This window comes from Wyeomyia smithii, chromosome 3, assembly GCF_029784165.1.
Source record: "Wyeomyia smithii strain HCP4-BCI-WySm-NY-G18 chromosome 3, ASM2978416v1, whole genome shotgun sequence".
NCBI lineage: Eukaryota > Metazoa > Arthropoda > Insecta > Diptera > Culicidae > Wyeomyia > Wyeomyia smithii.
In genome coordinates, this window is record NC_073696.1 from 202,887,746 (window position 1) to 202,909,433 (window position 21,688).

General features: G+C 34.9%; 1 protein-coding gene across 3 annotated transcripts in view; it reads left to right on the top strand.

Moving 5' to 3' along the window:
- The window catches only part of LOC129729466 (uncharacterized), a 152,491-nt gene that overhangs the window by 71,795 nt on the left and 59,008 nt on the right, over nucleotides 1-21,688 (top strand). The gene's annotated exons all lie outside the window — the stretch shown is intronic.

Genomic DNA, 21,688 nt, shown 5'->3' on the forward strand with positions numbered 1-21,688 from the left:
TTTTGCACTAACTAGCTTAGACAGTCTTTGTTGTTTTGACGGTGAAGCACGAATTTCACGACCATTTAACATGATAAATTGATTCGATCATTAATCTTTGTGATAAAACGGAGCCAGAGCCCTTCAATCAATCATAACTATGTACTGCAATTGGTAAGAGGGTGAAACGGTTCTAGCAAGGTTCAAATAAATAAACTGCAAATAAAACTTTGTCATTATTAACCCACGCTTCACCGAGTTTAAATACTCTCGACATAGGACGCCTTACTTCAGGGTGGAATGCTGCAGAAAGTTTAACGAAAATGTGCCCTCTAAAAGCGTATCATGATACGTTGAACGGATTTTGACCATTTTGATCGAAAAATGAAGATCGATCCAAACTAATAGTATAATAATTGGCATATCGTTTCGAAACTCATAATTTTGCATTTTCTAATTTTTGATGATAAACGATGCCAAATACTGTAAAATTTCTTCCTACGAAGACCCGTTTCGAAATTAGCTGTGTTATAAGCATGTAAGTATAATTAGAAATACTTTTGCTGCTTAAATAAAAATTTCCTTACAAAGGTCATAAAAATGAAAATTTTCTCTCGAAACTATGAATTTTGAATTGTATCAGTTGCGAATGAAACCAATGATAAGCTTGTAATCTTGCTACCAGTGCAATTCCACCAAAAAGGGCAACCATTTTATTGGACTGGTTTTGATCTGGTTGAAACTGGGCCACAGATGCCATTTTGTGCTATTTGTTTTTTTTATTGAATTACGACTCATGTATAAGAAGGGTTCATGTAAAAAAAATGTATTGATGATTACCATTTTTTTAGAGCCAGAACGGTTTGTTTGATCGGTGTGACGTTTTGGGTTAGGTTGTAGATAATACTTTTGTCTTTGAAGGATTTCGCGCCAACCCGACAAGATGTTCGCTGCACCCTCTCAGAATTCAATGAAACATTGTGGGTTTTTTAACATTATTACCTTTGCATGTTTATTTTTTCAATAAAAAAAACGTTTTTCTTAAGAATGCCTACTTCAATTGCTTCAGGAGAGTTTTAGGTAACTAAATTTTCTATCTAAAAACCTAAATTAATCCACCTAGCGGTCAGACCCAGCCTTTCTCATTCAAACTTATTATTAGAAAAATAGATTTACACGAACGCTTCAATCCAATAAAGGAATATTCCCTCTTTGGGTTCTAAAATATTGATGTTGTAATTGAAGTAAAAAATATGAAATTTGACGTAATGTTAAGAAATAGCGAAACCAAAAAAGCTCAAGAAATAGCGAAATAAAAGAAGCTCAAGAAATAGCGAAATAAAAGAAATGACTCTTGATTTCGAAAAATTTAATCACCAGCAATACCAGGAACATTCAAATAGTACGATACCATATTTAAATAATGTTGAGGCCATATATATTGATCAAAGCAGGTATAGTTTTAAATAGTCTCTGAATTTCTTTTCTTTTCTTTATAACTTCTGAACCACATATCAAATTGTTATAAAGTTTGTTATTTGTAAGTTTGAGAGATGAATCGTTCGTATGACACTAGTTATGTTCAAATAAGTCGTGTAATACTTGAGATAATGGACTTTCGTTGTTTTAACAATTTAATACATAACGGTTGCTAAAGTTCGATAATAATCAAGTAAAAATGAACGTATAGAGCAGCCAAACTTTGAAACCACAAGTGCAATCATAACTCATCAGTTACCCCTTAACTAGCTCGTTCATCTGATATCAACATTGTTCAAATCGGTTGTGTAGTTTCTAAGATAATGAAGTTTCGTGATTTTCACATTTCGATACATTACAGACGAAGTTACAGTCCGTTTGTTGCAAAATTCAATGGGATGTTATAAAGCAACTAGACCTTTCATTTGACACTAATTTTGTGGAAATCGGTTCAACCATCTCTGGGAAAAGTGAGTGAGTTTATGTAGTCTTCGGAATATGTTCCTTTTCATGGCTGGATTTCACATTTTTAAACATAACAGGCAAAGTAATAATCCGTTTGCAAAAAAAACCAATAGGGTCTTATGGGGCAACTAGACCTTCCATATGACACTGATTTTATGAAAATCGCTCCAGCCATCTCCAGTTTCCAGAGCACGTTTCTTTCCATAACTTTTGAACCACAAGTTCAATCTTCATAAAATTCAAAAGTTAAGGTTTTTAAGGTAGACCGTTCATTTGAAATTATTTTTTTTCAAATTGGTTGTGTAGTTTCTGAGATATTGATGTTCCGAGATTTTCACATTTTGATACATAACCTTTAAACTAAAAATCCGATTACAATAAAATTCAATAGGGTCTTATGGGGCAACTAGACTTTTCATTTGCAATTAGTTTCATTGAAATCGGTCCAGCCATCTCTGAGAAAATCGAGTGAGATTGAGAAAGCGTTACACACACACATACAGAAAATGCTCAGCTCCTCGAACTGAGTCGAGTGATATACGACATTCGGCCCTTTTGAGCACTTTTATGCCTTTAGTTTTTGCAGTGATTGCTATACATTTCTAGGAGAAAGGCAAAACGTATTTCGAAAAAAAAATCTGAGCTAACCGATTTTTATTTTAATCACTTTAAAAAATCACAATCAAAAAATTTTTCGGTGTAGGATTTCAAATTCTCCTTAGTTGGGGCCAAATCCTCCTTTCCGAAAAAAATCTAAGTTTTCTTTTTCTTACAATAAGTAAAAAAATATAAAAATTATTTTAGAAAAGCTTAAAATATAGCTAATTTAAAAATTTTAGAGTTAAAACGGTTTGGTTGACGTCTTCGGCAAAGTTGAAGATAATAATTTTGTCTTTCCGAAAGTAAAAAATATACACTCTAAGAAATATATTAATTTTTAAAAAAAAGTCCAAAGAAAATTCAAAAATTAAAATAAAAAATTAATAAAAATAATTAAAAGTTAGAACTGGGACATTTATTGTGGAACTGCTCCTTTGCTATAAGAGGACCCGCCTTTTTTCAAGTTATATCATTCTCTCAGTTTCGCGAAATACAAAAGGAGCATTCCCATGCCAAATGCCCTATGGTAGAACATCGACTTTTTTGAGTTGAATGGAGCTTTGCGTGAGTATTTTCCGCGGGTGGAGGAATTTTCAAAACTTAAGACTAATTTCCTAAAACGGTGTGTGCATTTTGACATAGTTTTTTTTTCAAGCATTTCAGCTCAGAAATTATTGGATGTACAGAAAAACCGACTGAGAACGAATTGTAGGGAATTAATAGTACTTTACGAAACAAAATATAAACAATGAAATAAATTGCGTTTGACCAAAATAAATTCAATATAAACATGAAACTGTAATCTACAAAGAAATAGAAATCCGAACACCTTTTTAAAACTTAAAGTTATAGCGCAACTTATGATAAAAAGACCAAGACAAATAGAATATTTTTTTAATGAAACGTTGTTTTTAAAAAAAATATTTGATTTCGACCTTTTCCACATTATTTATATTCTAATATATTTAAGCAATTGAAATAGTCATTTCATAATCAACTTCGTGAATCCATCCATTTTCATGTTATATTGATATTATATTGATTATTTTGATTATATTGATATTAATTTAAGAAAATTAGAAAATAAACACTAAGTTATATATTTACTTGTAGGAGCGCCAACCCCGGCATATGATCTCCTAACCAGTAACTCTTTGGGGTTTCTTATCAAATGATTAATACAGACAATTTACATTTACTTTTAATTTTATTCCTATCAGCTAAGTCCCTAAATTTACCCTAAACCTGTCCTAATCCTACTATATACATTTTCTTACAATTTTACTCACTGTGTTTGGAGTGTAATGTTTGAAGGGGGCCCACAACTGATACCGTCTCGCCAGCTCAGGGAACGGGAAGATCCCTTCTTGTAGCCAACACGTGCCTTCCCGCGAAGGGTCGTCCTAAGGTCCTGGTCCGATCCTTCCGTTCCTTTCGTGAAACACGCAAGCACATAGAATTATTTGTGGTTCTCCTGCAACAAAAATAGGTTTATTGAAATATACAATCGATATAACACAATTCATTCTTTAGCCTAAAAGAGAAATAATCAATAATTAAGAAATTATGGTTTTGTTCACATTCACGATGATTTATGTCCATGGGTTGAACAATTCTAAGTTTGAAAATAACTTCTATTTCTATTCCCTCAAACAGAAGGAATCAGAGTAATTTTATATATACATACTGCTGTTTATACGCAGTATCATCGAATTGTGAACATAATATCCTTCTAACTGGACAGCCCAGCAGTCGTATGTTTGAGTCTAACAGTTTCTTAGTTTCAATAGGGTCGTAGGTCTAGCTCCGTAATTTTCTTGTAGAGGGAAAGAGGGGGGGGGGGGTCAAGACCGACGTCCTAAGAATTATTGCTAATAGAAAAACGAGAGCAAAAACAACAAACGACCATTATACCGCAAAAGGTGCTAAATAGTTTAATCAATATCTGTAAAATATCAGATTACAGATTTCTTAACAATTGCACTATGTTTTACGATTATAGAATAAAACTTTATTGAAAAACTTTTTTTTTCTCGGACGGGTTCAAACCGGCCCCCAGTGGAATAAAACCGATATACTATTTTTCTTCTCAGAGAAATGCAGCTTACAATTTTTTATTGGTTAGCTTATGCTTCATTGTTCACACAACATTTATTTGACACGGCACAATACTATTCTTCATTGTTATTTCTGTGAATATAGAACATTTAATAGGTTATAAACGTAATTTCGATAGTCAGTTTCATTTGCATAATCAAAAAGATTCTACGTGTATGTTTACGCACTATCTGCCAAAGATAAAACTGATTATATTACCTGTATCTGCTTGATTTATGCGCAGAAACACTAAAGCACATTAAGAAAAACGAAATCAAACTGACAAGCTTTTGCCTTAAAACTATTTATATAAGCTTAATCTACCGGTTCAATGACCGGCTCGATATTTCTGTCCATCTCTGAAAACCTCACCTTATTTTCGACCAAAAAAGAGTAAAATAGTTCCACAAAACTTGGAATGTCATTTTTCACATAAATGTTTATGTTTACAGTTGAATCTCTCTATAACGACTTTTTTATAATAACAAATCTCTCTATTGCGACATTCTCAATAGTTCGTTCTGTTTTACATGGATAAAAATTCTTCATTTTCTTGCGACATTCCTCTATTAGGACGGTCCCTTAAGATGTCGCTATAAAGCGATTCGACTGTATTCGAAACAACACTAAAATCATTGGAAAAAAATTGTACCCAAAATGCCAGCGACTAGCCAGGTGTTTGATTGTGCTATTTATTTTGAAATTTCTCACAGAGAAGCAGCACAGGCTGGTTCAAAATGATGCTTAGTAGGTACAAGCAGAATGTAAATTGAATGGAAGTTAATGAAAAAATTATAATTATCTGTTCTTAGCAAACGGCCATCGTCTGGTTTTAGCTTCCGGCCGGTATAAGCCGCTCTCCCCTACCAAGAGCTGGAGAAGATTCACTTTTTTCTGAGCCTACGGCAACGAGACATTTCATTTGATACTAAAATCGTTAAAATCGCCTTAACCATCCAGAAATTGGACCTGAGAAAACGATAGAGTACGATTCACACATACATACGCATACACAAAAAAAAACTGATGGACTATGTCAACATAGTCGAATGTTTTATCCACACTCAATGCACACTGGGAAAAAATGAACCGAAATTCCCACTAATTAGAAGTTGCTGGGCTGGCAACCTGAAATATAGCATTTCTTATGTAGAATTGGTCAACAAATTGATTGAAGATGGTTTCATTTGTGTAGGGCACGAGAAATGGTCTATTTTGCCCCATTTCACCCTATTTTTGCGTATTTTTGGAAATATAGACCCTTTCACGTGTTCTGCATAGAATGAAAATATCACCAATCGATTTATCGACCAATTTTACATAAGAAATGCTATATTTCAGGTTGCCAGTCCAGCGGTTTCTAATTAGTGGGAATTTGGGTTCATTTTTTCCCAGTGTGCAATGGTTTGGATCCAGCTAAAACCGTTTTTATAGTGATTGCTTTTGATTATAAGAGTAAAACGGATGAATATATAAAAATGTATGCGCGTCTGATCAGGAGCAGCCCTTATGTGTACGAACCGTTTTAACAGCCTAAACTAGAATATGTACCAAACGATGGGTTCAAACTGCTGACAGAAAAGAGTAAAAGTGTTACAAAAACGGTCAATCTGTGAAAAGCTCAATTGAAAAAAGAAGGATTCAATTGGCTTTGCTTGTGGTAGAATAGAGTACATTGGCTGGTAATATCAATTGTGAAATGATAATAATTGGTAGGTGACTGTGAAATCACCGTTATTAATTCTCAACACAACCCACGAAAAATGAGCTTCAAAGTGTTATCACTCATTAGCCACAATGAAAAAAATCTCAATTCTTTACCAATTTGAACCAACTAGGCATGCTTGCAAGAACTCCTTATTTTAGCTTTCAACAATATCCGTTACAAACTATTAATGGTTTTGGTAAACTAAACTTTCCTGAAATCTACTTTAACTTAACAAGAGACGAATTTCTTTGAATCGTTAATAACGTTTGTTCTATATCACTGAAGATAAAAAAATCGTTTAATGATTGTTTTAATCTTTTTAATCCAGAAAAAGTGATAAATAATTAATACTCAGCAGAGAGAAAATTTCAAGTTAATGGTATTCGTGCTCAGAAGTATTTTCAGGACAACGTTCCAATTGCATGAGTTATTCCTTAGTAAAAACTTTTCGTTTTGCCAGGAGCATTTTCGCCGATTTGTGTATTGTACCCTCTACAATCATCAATCAATAGAAAAAGTTCCCCTCTTTAGTTCCACAGCTCAAAAGCATTAGGTCTATCTGGCAAACTTTTGCATGTAGTCACAGCCCCCGGGACCAAATTTTCTTCCGATGGACCTGTTTTTGAGTTGAATGAGTAATCTTACGCGCAGACGAAAGTGAAAATTTATGGAAAATTTATAGCCACCACACTTTGACCAGAAATGTCACACCAGACCAGATTGCTCACTAAATGACACTTAGAAGCAGAAGGTTACATCGCAGCTTTTCGCTGACAACGGTGACAGCGAATCGAACACCAATTACGTTAATGTGTTTATAAACGCTTCGATTTTCCCTCCAACCCGCAAAGACCAAATAGTTGCAAATATCACCACCCGAAGCTCGCTGGTTCGGTCAGGCGCGGAATCGATCATAAAATTGCCTACTTTTGCGTACCCGTTCTCGGGTGCCTTTTCGCCACTACCTTTCGATGGAAATAGAAAAAACTTTCATCCTCGAGTTAACCACTACTGGGACATTTACGAACCTAAGCGGCCCATTCGCATCACAACAAGGCGGAAACAGAACTTCCGACCTTTCAAGTGATGCCTATAGGTTGCACAACACAAGCCCGACAAGCGGGAAAAGTTGTTCCTGTATCTATTTCCTTTAAAGTCTTTGCACACAGGGACGTGAGCCGATGGAAATTGTTTTAGTATGAATAAAACTTATTAAAGCCACAAATTCATAAAACTTGTCCATTTTAAAATGGTTTTATTGAACAAGCTTGTACGATATCAATCTGCTACAAAATTCAATAAATATTCCTGGGTACATATATGGTTCGGTGCGTCCTCGTGTGTACATCCTTAAACACTTGATAGCTCTCAACATCGGTGGAGTACAACCAATAACTGATCGAGAAAGAGCAAGTTAAACTTCACCATTTAGTTCCGCCCGCTTGAAGCACGAAAAACTGAACTGCTGATAATACAAAATAAACTGTATTTAGGTATATATTTTCCGTTCCCTGTTTGGTATTCAATATATAGAAAAGTAACGAAATACGTTACTTGTCTGATAACTGATCGTTTCCAAACTTCTTGAAATACGTTACTTGTCTGATAACTGACCGTTTCCAAACTTCTCTCTGGGTGACCTTTATCAACATAAACAAAATCCTTTATCAGCGGGGGCTATCTTATTGTGTTTTTTCTCAACGACTGATAGAATATCTCTTAGGTCATTTTGAAATACCCAGCAGCCGAAAATTCCATCACATAGCTATAAGAATTTCAACTGGAATTCCCATTACCATTTATCTTTAACTTCAATGTAACCCATGTAAGTCATTTCGGCAATAGAATTGAATAGCATTCTTATGAACAATTAAAGAAAATCCAAAATATAGTGTGTAATTCCACGGTTAGTGATTTACTTTAGAGTAGGTACTGATATCAGCATAATTAATATACCAAGCAAGTTCTTATGCACGCCATTTATTTATATTAAGAAAATATTTCATATGACGTCAATTGCCTCGAAAGTGGCTTCGAGTTGCGACGCTAGCCTATAAGTTTAGTCATTTCATACCCAAATCCCGGCAGCACCTAGGTATTGCCTGCTTTAGGACTTAATCTCGTAAATTAAAACAAAACGTCTATCGTAGATGATTTAGTAAACCAATCTCATTTTCGACTTATATTTAAAGCATAATGACTCTTGATCATCGTCTCAGCTCGTGAAAAACAAAGTCGACTTCTCGACATTTTCCGCTAAGTGATTTAGCAATTAAGTATCAGCTAACATCGGTACAGTGCTTTTGTTTACAATCCGCTAGTTGATTATCGTGAGAAAATTTATGCACTAAATTTGCATTCGATCTATGAAACAGAATGCACGGAAAGCGTGTGTTCAGTAAACATGCAGTCAGTTATCTTAGGTTGTTCTCGATTGAAAAAAAGCAATGCTATTTCAAAAACCACAAATCTATTGACCAGTATGCTTGAAATTACCATCAAGTGATGTGTATCTTAGCGTCAAACTTTTAAACGCTACGATGGAATTATTTGTTGGAAAACTCTCAAAATGCGCAACTGGCACGGTTCATGCGATGTTTTTTGTATTAAACGAAGCATCAAGAGCTATGGGGATTATTTGGTAAAGAGCATGCTGAAGGCAAGCTTCATAAAAACTCCAAATGCAAAATATACGTCAATTTCCGTACCGGTAAATTTGCTCGGAGCCTAAGCACAATTCACAAAAAACACCATAGCCGCATGTAGGTAAACTGCATTTCGCTGGTGTGTGCAATTTGTACATTCGTCGAATCTTACGTAGAAACGCTCAAATGAGAAGTCTCACTTCACGCACCATATTTCCCAGATACTGCGCCATCCGATTTTTACTTGTTCTGGTCAATGCCACATGGTCTTGTTGATTAATAGTTCTGCTCATATGAAAATATCGAAAAATGGCTCGATTCATGGAGAGCCTCAAAAGAAAAACACATTCATCGTTTAAGTGTTATGGCGCTCCCAGAAAGATGGGACATGCAGCTAGCGATGGACAATACTTTGAAATATTTGAATATAAACAACGTGATTCCATACGAAGTGACCATGAAAAAGTACAAACTTGACATCGACCACCACGGATTTGGCTCAAAGTTGAGGGAATTATTCAACTAGGTTCGCTTTAAAAAAAATCTAAATATTCGTGTCGATTTGAATACCCTGCTTTCTTTGAAACCGCGCTATTTATATCGATTTTTTTTTTCAAAATCTTACACTTGTTAACACAGGTGCACTCCAAAAGCTCAAACCGGAAAAAAATGAAAGATTATGGCTATTCAACAATTTCCGTGAATTTTGGTGTCCCCAGCCATTTACCTTTTTTTAGAGACTTAAATGAGTCCTAGTAAACATAACGTTAAAGCAACGAACCCGGCGAGCAATTACAATGCGAACTCTCACGTAAGTTTTGGTAATGGCCAGGGGCACCAAAATTTACGGGAATGGGGCAGCTATCTCGAGCTTTAGGGCAGCACTTTTTTCGCTTTTGTCGACCAGTGATGGCAAATGCAGCCATTTTTATTTTAAATTGGATAATTTAACCGAGTTCCTTGAAAAATTTCACGATTCTTGTTGGCTCTTATTCCCATGTACTTTTTCATATCATCGACATATATCAATACTTTGAGACAATTCAACACAAGGGTAACATTACTAACAAATAAAATGAAAAGTAAAGGGCCCAAATAAGAACCTTGAGGAACTCCAGATGTCACATTAACAGGAACAAACAGGTGTCTTTTAAATCTAACAGTTTGTGACCTTTTCGTCAAATAAGATTCAATCCATTTAAGTAGACCTCACTCAAACCCTAGTTTTAAGTTTAAAAATTAACATGGGAATATCTACTCTGTCGAAAGTTTCACTAAAGTCCGTGTATAGAGTTTCCAGTTTCTGTTCATAGACGCAAAGAAGAAATCAACAAACTCAAGTAATTTGGTAACTGTAGACCTTCCTTTGTAGAAACCATGCACGTAATGCGGTTCTTTACCTGAATTAGAAACTTAAATTTGTGCAGGACTAGCTATAGTTTGGTAAATTAGCACAAATATGTTACAATTCGTTCATTTTCCGATCTAAACTTATTCTTGCATCTTAGGGTCGATTTATAACAATTTACTGAGAAAATCAAATGAAGCTGCTTATTTCTACAGGGTGCGCCATAATTATTGCAACAAAAATGCAAAGTCGGTTTAGAATCGATATTTGTTGGATTCAGAAAACGAATATCAATCAAAACTGGACTTTCATGCAAGACCGTGCCCCGGCTCACACAAAGAAGACCGTTCAAGACTGGTACAAGTCCAACTTTTCCTCTGTCATAACCAAGGATGAGTGGCCTCGAAACTAACCACATCTCAACGTGATGGAATTCTCGATTTGGGGGATGTTAGATGTTCACGAAAACATACAAGTTTGGACAAGTTGAAGAAGTCTTTGCTCAATTTGCTGGAAAGAAATTTCTCAAAATCACGTTTGGTCCGCGGCCGAGTCCTATCCTAAGCGTCTCCGAGCTGTCATCAGAACTAAAGGAGGACACATTGAATGAGTTATTGTTTTGCCTTTCTCCTAGAAAGGTATAGCAATCACTGCAAAAACTAAAGGTAAGAACGTGCTCCAAAAGGGCCCAATGTCGTATACCACTCGACTCAGTTCGACGAGCTGAGCATTTTCTGTATGTATGTATGTATGTGTGTATGTGTGTGTGTGTGTGTTTGTGCAACTTTTTTTCTCACTCACTTTTCTCAGAGATGGCTGGACCGATTACCATGAAATTAATTGCAAATAAAAGGTCAAGTTGCCCCATAGGTTGCTATTGAATTTCATTGTAATCTGATTTTTAGTTTAGGGGTTATGTATCAAAATGTAACAATCACGGAACATCAATATCTCAGAAACTACACAACCGATTTTAACAAAACAGATGTTAAATGAACGGGCTATCTCCAGAACCCGTAACTTATAAATTTCGTAATGATTAAACATCTGGTTCAAAATATATAAAAGAAATAGTATATAAATAATATATTTATATAAAGAAATGTTTACCGGAGGCTTTCAAAACTCACTCATTTTTCTCAGAGATGGCAGGACCGATTTTCACAAAATTAGTCTCCAAATTTAAACAAAAAAGACATTTATTTGCAATGCATTTGCTCCATTTACGGTGGAAACAGCAGCACTGTCTGTCCACTCGGACCTGCACACAAGCTTTCATGCAAGCCTTGATGTGGGAAGCAAGCGACGCTCGTTCCAATTGTCACTTTCTATGCATGAACAATTTTGAAAGTAACAAAAATATCACTTTTAAACTACCTCCCGCATGTTCACTATACTTATCTTTAGCCGCATCGTTTTAATGTTCACTTCCTCTATCACACGGGATTCGGTAGTTCCAATTGCACCACTAAAATTAGTTTTTTTACGAGCCGATACAGTATTGACTCTACACTTCTCAAAGCAGTGTTCATCAATCCTTTCATTCGTAATACCCTTTAAACACACTGGATTCTGAACGAAGGCTTCTCAACTATGACTACAACACGAATAACATCCTCCACGTATTATAAATCACGACAATACGCGACAACTTCGGACGCAAAAACGAAGACCAAACCCGCTGCAAACGACCGTGGCGCCAATCCCATATGCTAATTCAGCTATTTCATCGAATAATCTTCACGGAACTACGATACACATCAAGTAAAAGTTTCGCATCACACTCAACATAACAAACATTTTTGAAAAAACTCACTTAGCGGTATTAACCCCCTAGTGCCCAATGCCGCCATTTGGCGGGCTTCATTCGACGTTCCGAAAAGCTTAAATAAATACTTAAAAAGTGTTTATAATGGTTTATAATGATTTTATCGAAGTTCGTTTAGAAATTAATTTGGGCACTAGAGGGTTAAACAAATTTTCTTCCGAAAAATCGCACGAGCGAAAATGTTGACGTCCGAATCCGGCCATGGTCTGCTTCTCCACCAGTTGCAAATGAAAGGTCTAGTGGCCTTATAACACCCAATTGAATTTCTTTGTAATCGGATTTTTAGTTAAGGCACCGTGTTTCAAAATGTGAGTATCGCGAAACTTCATTATCTCAGAAACTACAAAACCAATTTGAACAAAACTGGTGTCAAATGAACGGGCTGTCTTGAAAATCCTTAACTAATGATTAAACATGTGGCTTGTGGTTTCAGAGGCTTTGAAACTCACTCATTTTTCATAGATTTATCTGAATCAATTTTTTTTCAAAATTAGTGTCGTATTGAAGGTTTAGTTATCCCATAAGACCATATTGAATTTTATTGTAATTGGACTATAACTTTGTTCGTTATGTATGAAAGAAGTAAATCACTTTTTGAAAAGAAACATATTCCAAGGAGTGCTTAAGCTCACTAAATTTTTTCAGAATGATTGAACCGATTTTCACAAAATTGGTCTCAAACATACTTAAATTATAACTTTATATATAACATCAATATTCTAGAACCCAAAGAGAAGATATACCTTCATTAGATTGTATTTGACAATTTCAGGATGTTTTCCAGAAACCGGAGGCTGCAAAATTGGGTTTCAAAATAAAGTATAGAGTTCACCCCGGCTTCCGAGCATTTTTCCGGTTTCTAAAAAACATTGGGTAATATTTGTCCTATTTAGGTTAATTTCCATAAATCGGAAGCTACTATCTAGAAATTTTAAGTGACGTCTCAATTTGATTTCTGGCCTCTGGGTATGACGCTTCCGCAATACTCATAATGGGTGATATTTGGTTACTTTGAGCTGTTTTCCAGAAACTAAAAGTCGGCATCTTCGCCATCGAAATACCCAGATCAGGCAATATTTGGCCATTTTAGGATGTATTCCGGTAACCAGGAGTAGTCATCTTCATTTTTCGCGTGATGTATTTGAAACATATTTATTCCATGGTATTTGCATGTGTATGTGTTAATGTATGCTCATATGTGTGTAAATGTTATGTTTTAGATGTTCGGTATAGTTGTGCTGTTGGCTACCAGAAATTCGTTATTTAAAGTGGAAAATAAATCAAGCAGAAATTTTCAAGGTGTATTTTTTCCAAAAATTGAAGTGTTCGTATAAATCTACTTTGTTTCTGTATGGACTTCCTCACTGCGACCAGAATCGTAGATCTATTGTAAGATATGCCCGGGTGTCTGCTGTATCCTGCACTTCTATTATTAGCAATACCGCTATTGAGAAGTGGCATGCTTATTATAATTATTTATCAGTGCTTGTGTGTAATGTGATACTCTTCCTTTTACCCGCTTTCTGTTCTACTATACCGATGCTCGTTCCTCTTACCAAATATCACCAATTATAATTCCCTGGAGAAGTTTCGTAGTGCATCCTTCTGGCCAGTTTTATTAATAAGAGGGACTTATGTATTGTTGAGAGAAAATCACGCAAAGGTGTTATAGATTTCATCGTAAAGGAAGGGAGCCTGAGAATGAACCCATACTTCAAGTCCAGTTCTACTAAGCTTCGAACCCACGACCATTCGCTTGACAAAGCGGACTTTGTAACCTTGCGGCCACGCAGCTCGTTCAACAAATCTACTTAACAAATAACAAGTTAAAATGAGAAAGGCTGGGTGTCACCGCTAGGTGGATTTATTTGGGTTTTTGAATTGTTTTTACTCAATAAATAACACTGTGCTACAGCGATTTAGAACTTCTGAAGTGACCTACTGTAGGTTGTAGGTCTTGTTGAGTGTAACATTCGCTCATACTAGAAATTTTCCAAACACCCCCAAAATCTGAAGTTATGGTCAAAATACGGTTTTTTGGACTTCAGCGCATATAATATTTTTTAACTCAGTCATTGATCAACCGATTTTCAATATTAAAGCAGTTTTAGAAAGAGGACAAATAGAACTTTCAAAATATATACAGGTTTGTTCTTATATCAATAAAACATGTTGAGTTATTTGAGCTTAAATCTAATTTTTTAGACTTTCTCACGTAATTTTTCAATTTAATTGTCAATTTGCCGTCTACTTTTGTGAAAAACATACCACAAATATACTATAATTTTGAAGGTGAATTCAATTCCGAATTAATTGAAAGTAGTTTTGTGAAAATCGGTTGATATTTGGCTATGTTATATATTTTTTAAGAAAACCCGAATTTTTGGCTTCTATCGCGCTATTATTTCACGGAGCTACAAATGATGAAAAAATGCAAAAACTTTTGATGTGACTTAGTGTAGGTTGTAGCTTCAGTTACTTGCGCATTTGCTTGAAGTTTTTCAAATACCCCAAAAATTATAAGTTATGGTCAAAACCCTGTTTTCTACCTTAGCTCTCATTTTTATGTTTAACTCGGTTTTTTTTTTCAACCAATATTTTATATTTTGGCTGTTTTGGAAAGGCGAAAAATAAAACTCTTGAAACATATAAATATGTTTAAAGAGTTTACCTATATGTGATGAATAGTTTTCAAAAAAAAAAGATGATTTATATCAAATAAAATAAGATGATTGATTTTATTTTCAAATTTTACCTCTATGTGATTAATAGTTTCAAAATAAATAAAATAGTTTATGTTATTTTTAAATTTTTCCAAATTTATTCGCAATTTTTTACACATTTTTGTGATGAACGAGCTTATTTTGCTGTAGAATTTGAAAAGTACATCTAGTGCCAAACGAAAACAGTAAGTGTTGTTGAGACATGACTTGATGTTTTCCACCATATACTTAGATTTCATCAAATCATTTCTCAGCCAAACTAAACAGATTTTGATTAACAACACCTATTGTTTTCGTTTGGTACTAAAAAGAACTTCCAAATTTTACAGCAATTGAAGCTCCATCATTACAAAAATGTGTGAAAAATTGCGAATAAATTTGGAAAAGTTTGAAAATAACATAAACCGTCTTATTTATTTTTAAACTATTCATCAGGTAAACTTTTTAGACATATTTATATGTTTCAAATGCTCTATTTTCGCCAAAATATAAAAAATCGGTTGAAAAATAACCGAAATAAACATAAAAATGTGAGCTACGGTAAAAAACAGGGTTTTGAACATAACTTATAATTTACGGGGTATTTGAAAAACTTCCAGCAAATGCGCAAGTAACATTTGACTAAAGCTACAACCCACACTAAGTCACATTAAAAGTTCTTGCATTTTTCCATCATTTGTAGCACCGTAAAATAATTGTTCGATAGAAGCCAAAAATTCTGGTTTTCTTATTAAATATATAACTTAGCCAAATATCAACCAATTTCCACAAAACTACTTTCATTTGATTCAGAATTGAATATACTTTTGACATTATAGTGTACTTGTGGTATGTTTCTTACAAAAATAGACGGCAAATTTGAAATTAAATTGAAAAATTGCGTGAAAAAGTCTAAAAAATTAGATTTAGGCTCAAATAACTTAACATGTTTTATTGATATTAGAACAAACCTGTATATATTTTGAAAGCTCTATTTATCTTCTTTTTAAAACTGCTTCAATATTGAAAATCGGTTGATAAATGACTGAGTTAAAAAATATTATATGCGCTGAAGTCCAAAAAACCGTATATTGACCAGAACTTCAGATTTTGGAGGTGTTTGGAAAATTTCTAATATGAGCGAATGTTACACTCAACAAGACCTACAACGTACACTAGGTCACTTCAGAAGTTCTTGCCTTTTTTTTTTTTCATTTGTAGCACAGTGTAATTTTTATTTCAAAAGTGGTTAACATAGTTAACGCCCGGTCATCTGTTTCTTGTTGCAATAATTTTGCGGCACCCTATAAATTGCAATTATTGCATACCAGGCAGCAATAATTGCAATTTATAGGGTGCGCCAATTAAACGCTGTAGGAATGAAACCAACACGCTACTGGGAATCAAATCAAAACAGTTCAGCCAACTCGAATCGATCTGTACTACATTTTTGTCGACTGCAATACGAGTTTTGATTATAGCCTGAATTAATGAAATTAAAAAAAACTTTCTCTCAAAAGAAAAAAATGGCAGCAGTTGACTAGTGTCCGGATTCATTCCTGTTCAATCTTTATTTACAAGCATAGCAACGAGAGAGAAAATAGTTCTCAGGTGTTCCTAGCTATTTCAACCGTTTTGCCTTTCTCCTAGAAAGGTATAGCAATCACTGGAAAAACCGAAGGTATAAAAGTGGTCCCAATGGCCGAATGTCATATACCACTCGACTACTTTCGACGAACTGAGCATTTTCTGTATGTATGTATGTATGTGTGTATGTGTGTGTGTGTATGTATGTGCAACTTTTTTTTCTCACTCACTTTTCTCAGAGATGGCTGGACCGATTTTCATAAAATTAAATGCAAATGAAAGGTCTAGTTGCGCCATAGGTTGCTATTGAATTTCATTGTAATCGGATTTTTAGTTTAGAGGTTATGTATCAAAATGTAAAAATCACGAAACATCAATATCTCAGAAACCGCACAACCGATTTCAATAAACTAGGTTTCAAATGATTGAGCTGTCTCCAGAACCCTTAACTTTTGAATTTCGTTATGATTGAACATATGGTTCAAAAGTTATGTAAAGAAAAGTTATCCTGAGGTTGTTTAAACTCACTCATTTTTCTCAGTGATGGCTGAACCGATTTTCACAAAATTAGTGTCAAATGAAAGGTCTAGTTGCTCCATAGGTTGCTATTGAATTTCACTGCAATCGGATTGTAACTTTGTCCGTTGTTAATAAAAATGTGAAATCACATAATGAAAGTAAATATATTGATTTTCTCCTAACGATCACTGGCTAATTAAAAGGTAGAAAAATGATTGAAATGGCCGAATGTCATATACTACTCTACTCAGTTCGACGAATCGAGCATTTTCTGCATATATGCATGTATAGGTGTTTGTGTTTGTGTGTGGGTGTGTGCGTGTGTATGTGCACCTTTCTTTCGCATTCACTTTTCTCGGAGATGGTCTGACCGATTCTTCCTATCTTGGTGTCAAATTAAGAGTGTATTTGCCGCTTAGGTTGCTATTAATTTATATTGTAATCAAACTTTTAGTTTTGGCGCTGCGTCAGAATGTGAGAAACGCTCTTATATCACAGAAGCTATGAACATAGTTGAATTCAAATAAATGGGCTTTCAAACCCTTAAACAATGAATTTCATAATGTTTAAACATGTGGTTTGAAAGTTATAGAAAGAAACGAAACCCGCAGACTGTTTAAAACTATAGCTACGATCGAAATATGTGGCCTCAACAGCATTTAAATTTAATATTGTACTATTTCAATGTTTGCGGCCTTGCTCGGGATTGAAGTTGAAATTAAAAGTCATTTCTATCATTTCACTTTTTGCCTTTCTCCTAGAAAGGTATAGCAATCACTGCAAGAACTAAAGGTATAAAAGTGCTCAAAAGGGCCGAATGTCGTATACCCAGTGTTATGAAAATGACTGCAAGACAATGACAGCAAATTTTCAACTGATCCGGCTCTCATTGTATTGCACAGCTCTCACTGCTACCCGCACGTTCGGTGAACAGTTCGACAGCAACTGACGACAGTACACATGCAACTCCATACGGACTGTTATTTTTCATCTTCATATGTGTGTTGGTATTTCCAAGCTGTCGTAAATGACAGCCTATAATCTTCCGACATCCTTCAACACGAATCCTAGCGGGAAGTCAGGTGATTTTGATCACGACAGTAAGGCCGATGAAAGAATGAAAGAGAGATGGTGCGAAGCACGTTTTTTCTTACGTGGGAAATAATATCAACAATGGAAACGGTTTGCTTTGTATTCAATATGCCACCGGCCTGTGAAAAATGAGAAACGAAAAAATGCAAGTCGACGACAGCCGCAGCCGATCAGCAGGCTGTCAACAGGAACAGGACATCCTCAAAATGAGCAAACTAGGCTTTCATGTCCGAACGAACAAAATACATGCACAAGAATGAGCTGTCGTACGCAACACAACACCGTTTCTTTGCCTTGTTTAAGCTGTAGCTGTATGTGAGCTCTCATGAATAGCGCATGCATGAGGCTGTTAGAGTGAAGAGAGGGAAAAGTCGTCAGTCGCTCTCCAGTCATTCTCCTAAGCTTGCGTATACCACTCGACTCAGTTCGACGAGCTGAGCATTTTCTGCATGTGTGTGTGTAACGCTCTCCCAATCTCACTCGATTTTCTCAGAGATGGCTGGACCGATTTCAATGAAATCAATTGCAAATGAAAGGTCTAGTTGCCCCATAAGACCATATTGAATTTTATTGTAATCTGATTTCTAGTTTAGAGGTTATGTATCAAAATGTAAAAATCACGAAACATCAATATCTCAGAAACTACACAACCGATTTGAACAAAATTAGTTTCAAATGAACGGGCTACCTAAAAACCCTCAATTTTTGAATTTTATGAAGATTGAACATATGGTTCAGAAGTTATGGAAAGAAACGTGTTCTGGAGACTGTTTAATCTCATCAGTGTCATATGGAAAGTCTTGTTGCCCCATGAGACCCTAATGATTTTTTTTTGCGAACGGATTATTACTTTTCCTGTTATGTTTAAAAATGTGAAATCCAGCTATGAAACGGAACATATTCCGCAGACTACATAAACTCACTCACTTTTCTCAGAGATGGTTGAGCCGATTTCTACAAAATTAGTGTCAAATGAAAGGTCTAGCTGCCTCATAACACCCTATTGAATTTTGCTGTAATCGGACTGTAACTTCGTCTGTAATGTATTGAAATGTGAAAATCACGAAACTTCATTATCTTAGTAACTACACAACCGATCTGAACAATATTGATATCAGATGAACGGGCTAGTGAGGGATATACTGATGAATTATGATTGAACACGTGGTTTCAAAGTTTGGCTCCCCCATACGTTCCCTTTTCATTTGATTGTAATCAAACTTAAGCAACCGTTATGTTTTAATTTGTAAAAGAACGAAAGTCTATTATCTCAAGTATTACACGACTTATTTGAACATAACTAGTGTCATACAAACGAGTCATCTCTCAAACTTACAAATAACAAACTTCATAAAAATTTGATACACTGTTCAAAAGTTTTGTAAAGAAAAGAAATTCAAAGACTATTCAACACTATAGCTGCTTTGATCAATATATATGGCCTCAACATGATTTAAATGTGGTATCGTACTATTTGAACGTTCCCGATATCGCTCGTGATTAAATTGTTCAAAATTAAGAGTCATTTCTTATATTTCGCTATTTCTGAAGCACTAACATTACGTCAAATTTCATATTTTATACTTTAATAACAACATCAATATATTAGAACCCAAAGAGTGAATATACCTTTTTGGATTTAAGCATTCATTTGAATCTATTTTTACAAATAATAAGTTTGAATGAGAAAGGCTTAGTCTGACCGCTAGGTGGATTAATTTAGGTTTTTTCTATATAATTAACCCTCTTTACAGCTGTGTTTATAAACGTGCTTGAAATAAACATGACATGTTGGACCCGCATCTTAGAAAAACTCCAGATCGTGTTACGTGCAAACCTATTAGAAGATTGTTTCAAGATCAAGTTTGTATGATAATGTCCTACCACAGGTGATAAGTTCTAGCAACAAAATTCCAGACTAAGATTATAGGGAAATAATGATCTAGTATTATTCGGTTATATATACAATCAACCGACTTTCCAAAACTTTCAATTTTCAAAAAATTGGTTCGAGACCTAGGAAATCCTATCGTTCAACATTACTTTTTTGAACTCCTCAGCTCAGCTTTTTACAAACAATATCAAATTTTGACGGAGGTGTATTACTTTATTTAAAAGATAAAAATTGTTCAGGATATCAGATGCGTCTCCATGAGGCGTTAAAGTAGTCAAGCGCCTCCACTGAAAAAAGTTAACAGTATCTCTTCAACGGAGGCGCTTGGTTACTGTAATACTTGATGGAGACGCATCTGATATCCTAAAGATTCACGAACATCACCGGAAAATTCCACTGATGAAATGGAACAACTCTCGACTGAGCAAAAATCAACTTTCCAGCATCAAAAGTGGGATTGCGGAGCAAATACTGCCAAATTTCTACGAACGATGTTTTCCTATTTCTTTTTTAATTCATTATCTCATCGCCAATTTGCACGAACATCTCCAGGTAAAAAACGACTACGTCCCAAAAGGCATCCTAGTGCTGGTAAAATTCCAGTGTAGGCTTGTTTTCATTGCATTGCTTATTTCCTCCTGCGTCAGAGGCAGGAAAAATTCTCAAGAATACAAGGCTAGCAAGTTTGTTTATACGTATATACAATTATACTCGGCAAATTGATTTTTCAGTCAGATAATAAGCACAGTTATATATTACACAAACCGTTTCAGTTGGGCTTTCTGCTGTTCTCCAAATATAGTAACAAGATATAATGTTGCCCACAGGAATAATTTACTTGTGATGAAAGTTACTAATATTTACTAACAGTATCATTACATGAGATTATGATATGATTTTGATGTGTTAACGATAATTTTGAATTAAATCAAAGATGTTGAATGCCACATTCCTCTAGCCAACCAATTTAATAAATCACCCAAGAGGTTTTTCAATCGGTGGAATCCTTTAAATTTTTATAGCAATTATGTACGTTTCCAAATTTAAACATTGCTTCAGAACTAGATAATTCAACAAACCAGGCACTTTCAAATCGATTGCTTTGAAGTACAAAGTAAGCCTCAGGTAAAACCTTGTGGATTCTATTCACAATGACTAATGATGGCAGAGAAACTCATTCATGGCACGTTTATGAAATATAATGTCAATCCTACGGAACAAGAAGAGGCTTAAATGTTTCACTTGCAAATAAAAGATGTATGTCTGGCCTTTGGGCAATCAAAACGAGACGAATTTGCAATTCACGAGAACTCGTGCATAAGTACTTATACCGGGTATATACTGTTATGACAAGACCATTACGGTACGTCTTTTCCACATACTGGTTGGAGTAAAAAAGTTAGCCTTTGAGCAAGTAAACAATTTCCACAATTGGCGCCATCTATTAAGTCCCTTAGCTATCCCATTCAAAAATCTGCGGAATCTGACGAGTAGAAGACCAAATCTTTTGGAAAACTGAGCTAAAAAATAATAAATAAATCTGACGTAAATAAACCCGACGTTTATTCAGCAAACATTTAACCTGCTATCGATTTCATATCCACCTACATCGACTCATTTTACAAAGTTCATAGAGAACTTTAAGCATATATTGTGACCCAACATTTTTAGCAGAAAAAACTTAACTAGATATAAATAAAGCTCTCCTTTGTGAATTAATCTTTCAAAAATCTGATCCTACACGT